The sequence below is a fragment of the Canis aureus genome, chromosome 1, assembly GCF_053574225.1.
Source record: "Canis aureus isolate CA01 chromosome 1, VMU_Caureus_v.1.0, whole genome shotgun sequence".
Classification (NCBI taxonomy): Eukaryota; Metazoa; Chordata; class Mammalia; order Carnivora; family Canidae; genus Canis; species Canis aureus.
In genome coordinates this window covers 81,263,859-81,272,944 of record NC_135611.1, presented here as the reverse complement: position 1 = coordinate 81,272,944, position 9,086 = coordinate 81,263,859, and positions in this window count along the sequence as shown.

Sequence of the window (9,086 nt, the reverse complement as noted above, 5' to 3'; positions counted from 1 at the left end):
TGGGGCTCTCTGCGTGGGGCCTGCTTCTCCATCTGCCTGTGTCTCTGCTTCTCTATATATATCTCTCATGAATAAATAAATAAAAATCTTTTTAAAAATTAAATAAAAAAAAAGAAAATTCTATTCATTGTGAGAGATTCACATCCAGAATCTAGTTAATATTTGTGGAGGGCAGGTCAAGAACTTGCCATGCTTGCTTCCATGAACTTGCTTCCATAGAGAGCAACAGAGAGAAAGAAGAAGGTGTATGTATCCCAAATACTGGAGTATCCCAAGAGCTTGTTGCCTAACCCAATAGCTACCAAATGACGGGTAGCTTGAAGGCATGGGGAATGTGGGTCAAAAGCAAAGAGTAGGAATGATGAGACTAGTGAGCAGGAGACACTGCCTTTGCAACAAAGGCTTTGCCTTTGCTGTGGGTCCCACTCTCCTCACCTCTCTCTCTCTCTCTCTCTCTCTCTTTTGCTTTAGGACAACTGTAGAGATGAGAACCACATTTAGAGTAGAAGATAGAGGCAGTGCATAAAGCCAAGGTCTCATAGAGTCACAGTGCCTCAAACATTTGCCACAAAGCACAGCATATACGGTTTTGTGTGTATAGCCTAACTCAATTCATGCACATCAAAGTTTGAGAACCACTGAGCATAAAAAAGGGAAGGAGAATGAGTTCATTTGGGCGGTCAAACCAGGCTTTTTCAAGATGACTATCAATTCTCTTGTGTTGATGGTAAATGGGTGGTGAAATCCCAAAGTGTTTACTAGATTTCGTTAATATTTGGCCTCTGTAACCTTAATGCATGCTAAGAGACTTTCCTTTCCTGTTGTTGTAAGGATTTAAGGAGTCACAGCCTACAAGGGGATTCAGTTCTAAAGTCTGAGTGTAAATTAAGCTAAAGTTACAGTTCTCTCAACTCTCCTAAATTTTCTTTCTAGAATGCAAATCTGATCACATCATACTCTTTTATAAAATCCTCCCATAGACTGAGTTGCCAATAATTACAGAGGATAATAGGTATGCTGAGAAGCAACCCTTATCCCCAATAGAAAGATCTCCCATGGCCCATCTTCCTCCCACACACAAGCACATGACCCATGGGGATGCAGGTCATAGTTTGGGGTTTATTGTTAAGCTTGATTTGGTTCACCATTTAATTGATCTGATTAAGCCACATGGGCAGTGTCACTTAATGGTTGCAGCCTCAATCGCCACAAATGGCATGATCCAAAGCCACTCAGACATGAGAAGTATATGAATTTCCATCAGTATGAAACAAAGGTGTGCTATTCAAGTGTCTGTACACTTAGGAGGGAAGTGAGAGGTGTTTAGAATCAGGAGCGCACAAGCCTTTTCAAAATGTGGTCCCTGTCAACGCTCCAGCTGCATCCTCTGCTACTACCAATGTGTATGACATATTCTCACCATACCAAGTGACTTGTGCCCTATTTAATACCTCATTCTTTTGTACACTCAGCACTTCTTCCTGTCTGCAATTCTCTTCCTCGGTCCTGCTTTCTAGAGCTCTTCTTTGATGGTTCCCCCCAAAGACTTCTCTACAAATTATTCTTTCCTGATTTATTATCCCTCCCTAAAGTACAGTTCATCTTCTTTTGACATTTCACTTAAGTCAACTATCACTTTTCTTAACTGTAATGTAATTAATTGACAGAAAGGAAAAAGGAGGGGGGATAGTTTAGGATGGAGGGTAAAAATTATTATAAATATAATATGTGAGACAGGTTTCTCTAAAATGGGTAGGATCAGAATATCAAAGATATTATTTCTCCATATGGGCTTCCAGTTACAGAATAAATAAGTCACAGGGATGAAAGGCATGGCCTAAAGAAAAGAGTCAATGGTATTTTAAGTGTTGTAAGGCAACAGACAAGCTCATTTGTGGTGAGCACAGCATAACATATAGACTTGTTGAAGTACTATGTTGCACACCTGAAACTAATGTAAACTTGTATGTTCACTATACTTCAATTAAAAAAATAAAGATATTTTGGGGGGCACCTGGGTGGTTCAGTCAGTTAAGCATCTGCCTTCTGCTCAGGTCATGATCTCAGGGTCCTGGGATTGAGTCCTGAGTTGGGCTTCCTGCTCAGTGGGAAGTCTGCTTCTCCCTCTCACTCTCCTGTGCTCTCCCTCCACCTCTGTCATAAATAAATAAAACCTTCTGGGACAATTGAAGAAAGTTGAATATAGATTTTATATTTTTTAATATTTAATATTCAGAGTGTGAGCCACTGACCAGGAGCAGCACCTGGGGGCTTATTAGAAATGCAGTTTCAGCCTCCACCCTAGGTGGTTTATATGTACACTACAGGTTGAGAAGCACTCTATTAGAGAGAGAGAGAGAGAGAGAGAGAGAGAATGAGAGAGAGAGGGTTTCTCCAGCTACAGCTTCTTACTATCTAGGAGTCACAAATCTCTTCTAGAACATCTAAAATCAGACATCTCACTTATCAGAGTGTACTTCCAACTTATTCTCATGCCCGGTCAGGTTCACCTGACAAATTCATCTTTCCCTTATAAAATCTGCTCTTCTCTGTGAACTGCTATCCTGGCCGTGCCACGATGAGAGCTTTCAACTCCATCCTGCCCTGAGTTAGATCATAAAGCATCCTACGTTTCTTTGATTACGAAGGTCACCACGCTCTTTCCTTTTCCTCTTCCTCTTCAGGAGTGGACAAGAGAGTTTCTTTGGCAAAGCAAATGAATATTTGCTTATTTTTTATTTCACTTACCACCCCACCCCCCACCCCTGCATCCATTCACTCACTAAGCAAACATTTGCTGAGCAGTGCTAAATGCAACGGGCTTGCTAGGGGCTACGTAATCTACTCAGGCGAGAGATACGAATCATTCTTTGAATCTTCCTTTCAAAGACTTGTCTTTTGCACTCTTCCTCTCAAAAACCCTCACCACTGGTCTTATCTTACTTCCTGTGCAGGTCTCTATCTAGTTCTTTTGCAAGAATTTTTGATTAAATATATATATATATAACTGTAGAGCAACTGTCAAGCCATAAGCAGTCATGGCAGTCCCGGAAGCATCTACGTAATACTGGATTTACTTCTCAATCCAAAATTTTGCTAAGGAGCCCTTCTCTTGTCCAGTTTCCTTCGAAACATTTTGCCTCACCCGTCTGGCTGTGGTGCTTTAGTCTCAGATTTCTGTTTTTGGTTTTGTCCCCCAGACACAGACTCATGTCAAGCTCAGATAGTCTGTTTGAGGTGGTTTCCACGCAGTAGCCAGGAGTGTGGGCCTCTGAGAGGAGGCTGGGCTTTGTTGTAACCTGGTTTGGGAGCCGAAGGGAAACCATCGCCTTGCCCTGATACACACCAGAGGGAAGGGAGTTTACTCCTCATATACACCTGCAGGAAACTTCTATTACCTTCTTCAACTTCAGTTATTTCTTAAACAAATGCAACTCAAAAATTTAAGTATTAACCAGAAATGGCTCAAGAGGTGGTTCTTTCAGTGGTTGTCTTTCTGATTCCCACTTCTTAAATCAGAGAAAACAAGAGGAGCAAATGTGGTATTTTCACTCTTATTAGCTCTGGTTTGCATTAGACAGTGATCTAAGCTGTGCTTTGAAGCATGCCAGGGTCCTTCCAGGTTCCCCTAGGGTCTCCTGAAAGGGTGAGGATGCCCTGGCTCCAAAGAGAGCTCTGCTTTCCCACTATCATGTTATTCCCATTCTGTCAATACACTGCTGATGACCGTATGCTGTTATTTTAAAAGTGGAAACATATGGTTTCTATTTTAATTTTTACAGCTTTTCTGCATCTATACAAGAATGCTTACTATAGGAAACTCAAAAAAAAGGGAAAGAGAATAAAATAAAAACATTCTAATATCACCTAGAGATAATCACTTTAAACATTTTGGTGTTTATTTTTACCTATGTACATATAGAAATTATATATATTTTTATACAAAGTTAGCATCACATTATACATTTAACATATAACATTGTTTAAATGCCTGCTAGGTGTAAAATTTTTCACTTAAGCTTTGATTTTTAAAGATTCCAGTTTATATACTGTATAAGGTTTTATAAATGCTATTTGATATCTACAAGTACAACTTTTATAAAAAAGTGAAGCACTCATTTACCTTTTTTAAATGGGTATACTCACATGTAAACTCACCAGTTGGTATTTTCCAGCCATCAAAAATTCTCTCTAGCTTGAGAATTAGAAAGTAGCATTTTTTAAAAAACAGGAATTTCTCAGCAGTTTTATCTAAAGATTGGCCTTTATAGGATGTGAATATTTTAGGATTTGATTCATAACAACATTTACATTGACCTTTTGCTCAGTTTGCTTTGGGAAAGTGCAAGATGTGATGGATCTAAGCATTAGTAAATGCTTTTAATAAAAAATAAATTCCATTCTGGCAACAAGAGGTCATATTCTTTATTTGAACAATGTTAGGTAGCTATCAGTGAAAAGACAATCACAGAGGAATTACTGATTAAAAAGAACTTAAATTCTCTTCTCTCTAGAAAATGTACTAGTTTACATTCAGATATCTCTCCTTCTCCAAGGAAAGGCTGGTCCTGAGTCACAATATATTCTCTGTTGAAAATTACTTGTTTTGTACAATGATACACAACTGAAAGCACATTGCCAAAGATGGCAACTTCCTGAATTCTCTCTCTTTTTTTTTAAGATTTAATTTTTAAGTAATCCCTATACCCAGTGTGAGGCTCAAACACACAACCCCAAGACCAAGAGTTGCATGCTCTACTGACTGAGCCAGCCCAATGCCCCAATAACTTCCTGAATTCTCATTAAAAGCCTGTGAGTTGGGCAGTCCAGGGTTACTATTACAGTTCCTAGAGGAGTTTCATTAAATCAGCTGCTAAGGTGGCCCTCAAGGACTCCTACCTGATATTCATTCCCTTGTATAACACCCCTTGAGTGTGGGCTGGACCCAATGACTTGCTCTTTTATCAACAGAATACAGCAAAGGTGAGAGGATGTCCTTTTGTGACCAGGTTAGAAAAGCCTATCAGCTCTGTCTTATGAGAAGATTCCCTATTGTTTCTTGGCTTACATGCTTGGACGAAGCAAACAGCCATGCTGGAGAGGCTCATGTGACTAGGAATAGTATCCTGCCAATAATCATGTGAGCTTGAAAATTGATCCTTCTCCAGTTAAGCCTGGAGATGATGATAGCCCAGCCAATTCTCTGATTGAAGCTTATAGGAAACCTGTAGTACAGAAGATAGATAAGCCATGCCTAGATTCCCAACCCACAGGAACTATGGAATAATAATTGCAGATTGTTTTAAGCTGCTTTGTGGCAATTTGTTACCCAGCAATAGATGACTAATACGAGGGGTAAACTGATACTGAATGCAACCTATCCATGGAAATATAAGATATGGCGCCCAATTTTTTGACACTCCTGCCATCCAGAGGGGAGTTCTATGTCCCCTCTACTTGCATCTGGGCAAGCTTATGATTGCTTCCAACCATGGAATACACTGGAAGTGAAGCAATGTGATTTCTCAGGGTGAGCTTTAAAAGGCTATGCAGCATCTATCTTGATGAATGAAACCCTGAGTTGCTGTGTAATAAATCTGAGTAGCCTGAGGCTGCCATGTTGTGAGGAAGCCCAAGTCACTTGGGGAGACTTCATGTGGGCACTCCAGACCACAATCATCATTGACCCTTCTCACCCCAGCCCAGGCACCAGACACATAGGATGCTTCCAGATGATGGAAGCCCCAGCCACTCAAGTCTTCCCAACTTAGTCCCCACATGCTGAGAAGCAGAGACAAGTCATGCTGGTGATGCACTTTTGGAATTCCTAACCATGGAGTTTCTGAGAATAATGAAATGTTTGGGAAAGTGGCTTCACTCTACTGATTTCTGGGGAGGTTTGTTACAGTGCAGTAGGCAGCTGGAACACTGCCCAGTGTCACACAGCTTCTGAGTAGGAGAGTGAAAACTTAGCTCTAGCTTTTCCACTTTTTACTTCAGCATTCTTTCTACCACTCCAGATGCAGCCTTTTTATCTAGGGTCTTTGTGTTTCTTTTTAACTTATGGTGAAAGAATCAATACTGCGGTGCTGGTCAACTTTGGCAACACATTGGAATCACGAGGGAAGCATTTAAAATACTGATATCTGGGTCCTGCTCCCGAAGATGCTGACTATATGGTCTGGGGTGCAGCCTAAGCAACAGGAGTTTTACAAAACCTCCCAAGTGGTTCTAATGTATGGCCACAGTTGAGACTCATTACTTCAGACCAATATGATGACCAATGCGGGGGGGAGGGGGGAGTCACACCTGGTAATGATCAAATCAATTCTCAATGATCCATCTTGATGAAATGAAGCAGAAGTACAGAGAATCCAAAAGAGCAGATTATTTTAAAATCATAATTCTATTGTAGAATGATGATGCGGGAGTGTGTGTGTGTGTGTGTGTGTGTGTGTGTATGCATGAATGTGCACATGAAGACCACTGTGTGTGTATATTTAAGGAGCAGAATTTAGCTTCCCAACAGTATATGCAGACAGCGTGCTAGCATCAGAACTTGCAATAATATGGGGCACCTGGGTGGCTCAGTCGGTTGAGCATCTGACTCTGGCTTTCAGCTCAGTTCATGATCTGAGAGTCCTGGGATTGAGCCCCATGTCCGGCTCCTTGCTCGGCAGGAAGTCTGTTTGTCTCCCTCTCCCTCTGCCCCTCCCCCTACTCTCTCTAATAACTAAAAAAAAATCTTAAAAAAATAGCTTACAGTAATGCTAAGACCTGATATGTTCTCATTAAAGAAACCTACCCTCTAGTAACAAGAGAAAGCAGAGGAGAGCCTTGGAATCTAAGATGCTCTAGATTTTGAAAATATTACTATCCTACCTAATAGGACTCATTACACAGGGCAATCTTCGTAAATGGAGAACCATGAAGTCATGTTGAAACCTAAGCACTGAGCTCTGGCCAATCTCACTTAGTAGCAAAATGACTTGCTTCTGGATGCCAGCTTTATAGCTCTCAACAATCAAAATTGTGTGTGTGTCTGATAAAAATGACCAATATTTACAGGTCTCAGACCTTCAGGATTTTTTAAAAATATATATATTTTTTTTAAATTTTTATTTATTTATGATAGTCACAGAGAGAGGCAGAGACACAGGCAGAGGGAGAAGCAGGCTCCATGCACCGGGAGCCTGATGTGGGATTTGATCCTGGGTCTCCAGGATCACGCCCTGGGCCAAAGGCAGTCGCCAAACCGCTGTGCCACCCAGGGATCCCAGACCTTCAGGATTATCTGCAAATCTTTAGACTCATAAAAGTTAAAATTCTTGAATATAAGGATTTACTGAATCCTATAAACTAAAATTAAACAAAGGTATGAACAGTGTATAGTAACACAGAATAAATAATTGCTTTTTGACATTTTTAAAAAATAAGGTTTAAGAAACTTGATTTGAAGGAGAGAATATGTAGGATGTGTGTTTTGGAGTACCTACATATACACAGAATTACTCTACGTACAAGCTACATCCTAAAGAACTATAAAGTTACAGACAAAAATACTGTATTATAATCATCAGACTTGCTAAGGGACCAGATCTTAATATTCCCAACACACCCAAAAACGAAATGACAATTATGTGACGTGACAGAGGTGCTATCACAGAGTGACAATCACATTACAACATATAAATGTACCAACATGTTGTACCCCTTAAATCTATACAATGTTTTATGTCAAATATATTTCAATTAAAAATTGTGATTAAAAGAATTTTTAAGCTGTAAAATTGTTCTTGTTCACCATGATGAAAGAAAAATATTGAAATTATGTGCTTGAATAAGGTAAACTGTCAAACAATGGATGAAAATTACTGAAATATGAAACTATTAGTTGAATAAGCACACTTTAAGGAGAGAAAGGCGTTAATATAATGGCAACTCCATCTCGATTTAAGTCACACAGGGTGTATGTGTGTGTGTGTGTGTGTGTGTGTGTGTATACATGGATATGTGTATTTCTAAGATTTTATAGTTTTTTAAAGATTGTGTTTATTTATTTGACAGAGAGAGAGAGCAAGCACAAACAGGGGGAGCAGCAGGCAGAAGTAGAAGGAGAAGCAGGGTCCTCACTGAGCAGGGAGCCCAACAAGGGGCTCGATTCCAGGACCCCAGGATCATGACCTGAGCTGAAGGCAGACACTCAACTGACTGAACTACCCAGGTGCCTCTAAGCTTTTATATTTTATGTACCAGAAAGAAATAGGAAGAGGGGTCAAAACTGGAGAAAATTATACTACATCAGCTGAGACATGCCCAAATCGAATTATGGTTCTAGTTGTAAATGCAACACTGTTCCTGGAAACATGCCCTGAGATGAACAGCAGATTCTCCTTTTAGTGGACACCTCCTGTGTGTGTGTGTGTGTGTGTGTGTGTGTGTGTGTATGTGTGTCAGTAGGATACATTAACTCTATCTTTATCCTCCACATCTAACTTTGCAGGTCTGTGTGTTTCCTGGATTGGCAACCCATTAAATCAGAATTTGTCATTCACAACATGGTTTTGCTCAGTGTTAGCCTTAAATTGTGTCCAAGAATCATCCTACTTTGCCAATCACGAACTTTCACTTCTTTTTTAAGCACTTAAGGAAAACATTATGCTTTTTCTTTTCCCAATTCAGAGGGACTCTCCAAATTCACATTGAAGAAATTGTACACAGTAAGTCTCAGTGTTATGCTTGGGCAAATCTTCATTGAAAAGGTCTTTTTTTTTTGAGTTGGTCATGAAAGAAGCCTGTTGGAAACTGTCAGAAGTTTCTAAAACACACACAGTACAAAGCCTTAAGAATGTTTATATCTTAGGCAGTTAAAAAACTTGTAAAAGTAAAAATTGGTGAAAATGAAATCACATTACAAGACAACAAATTATATCCAAGAAATGCCTAAATATTTGGCAAGTGCTTAGTATGGATAACTCAGGCTATGAGATCAGAAAAGGAAGATGCCTCCATGAGCTGGGGTGGGCTTCAGCAGAATGTGGAAATCTGTGAACATTATATACATGAAAAGAAGGAGCAAAAATAAA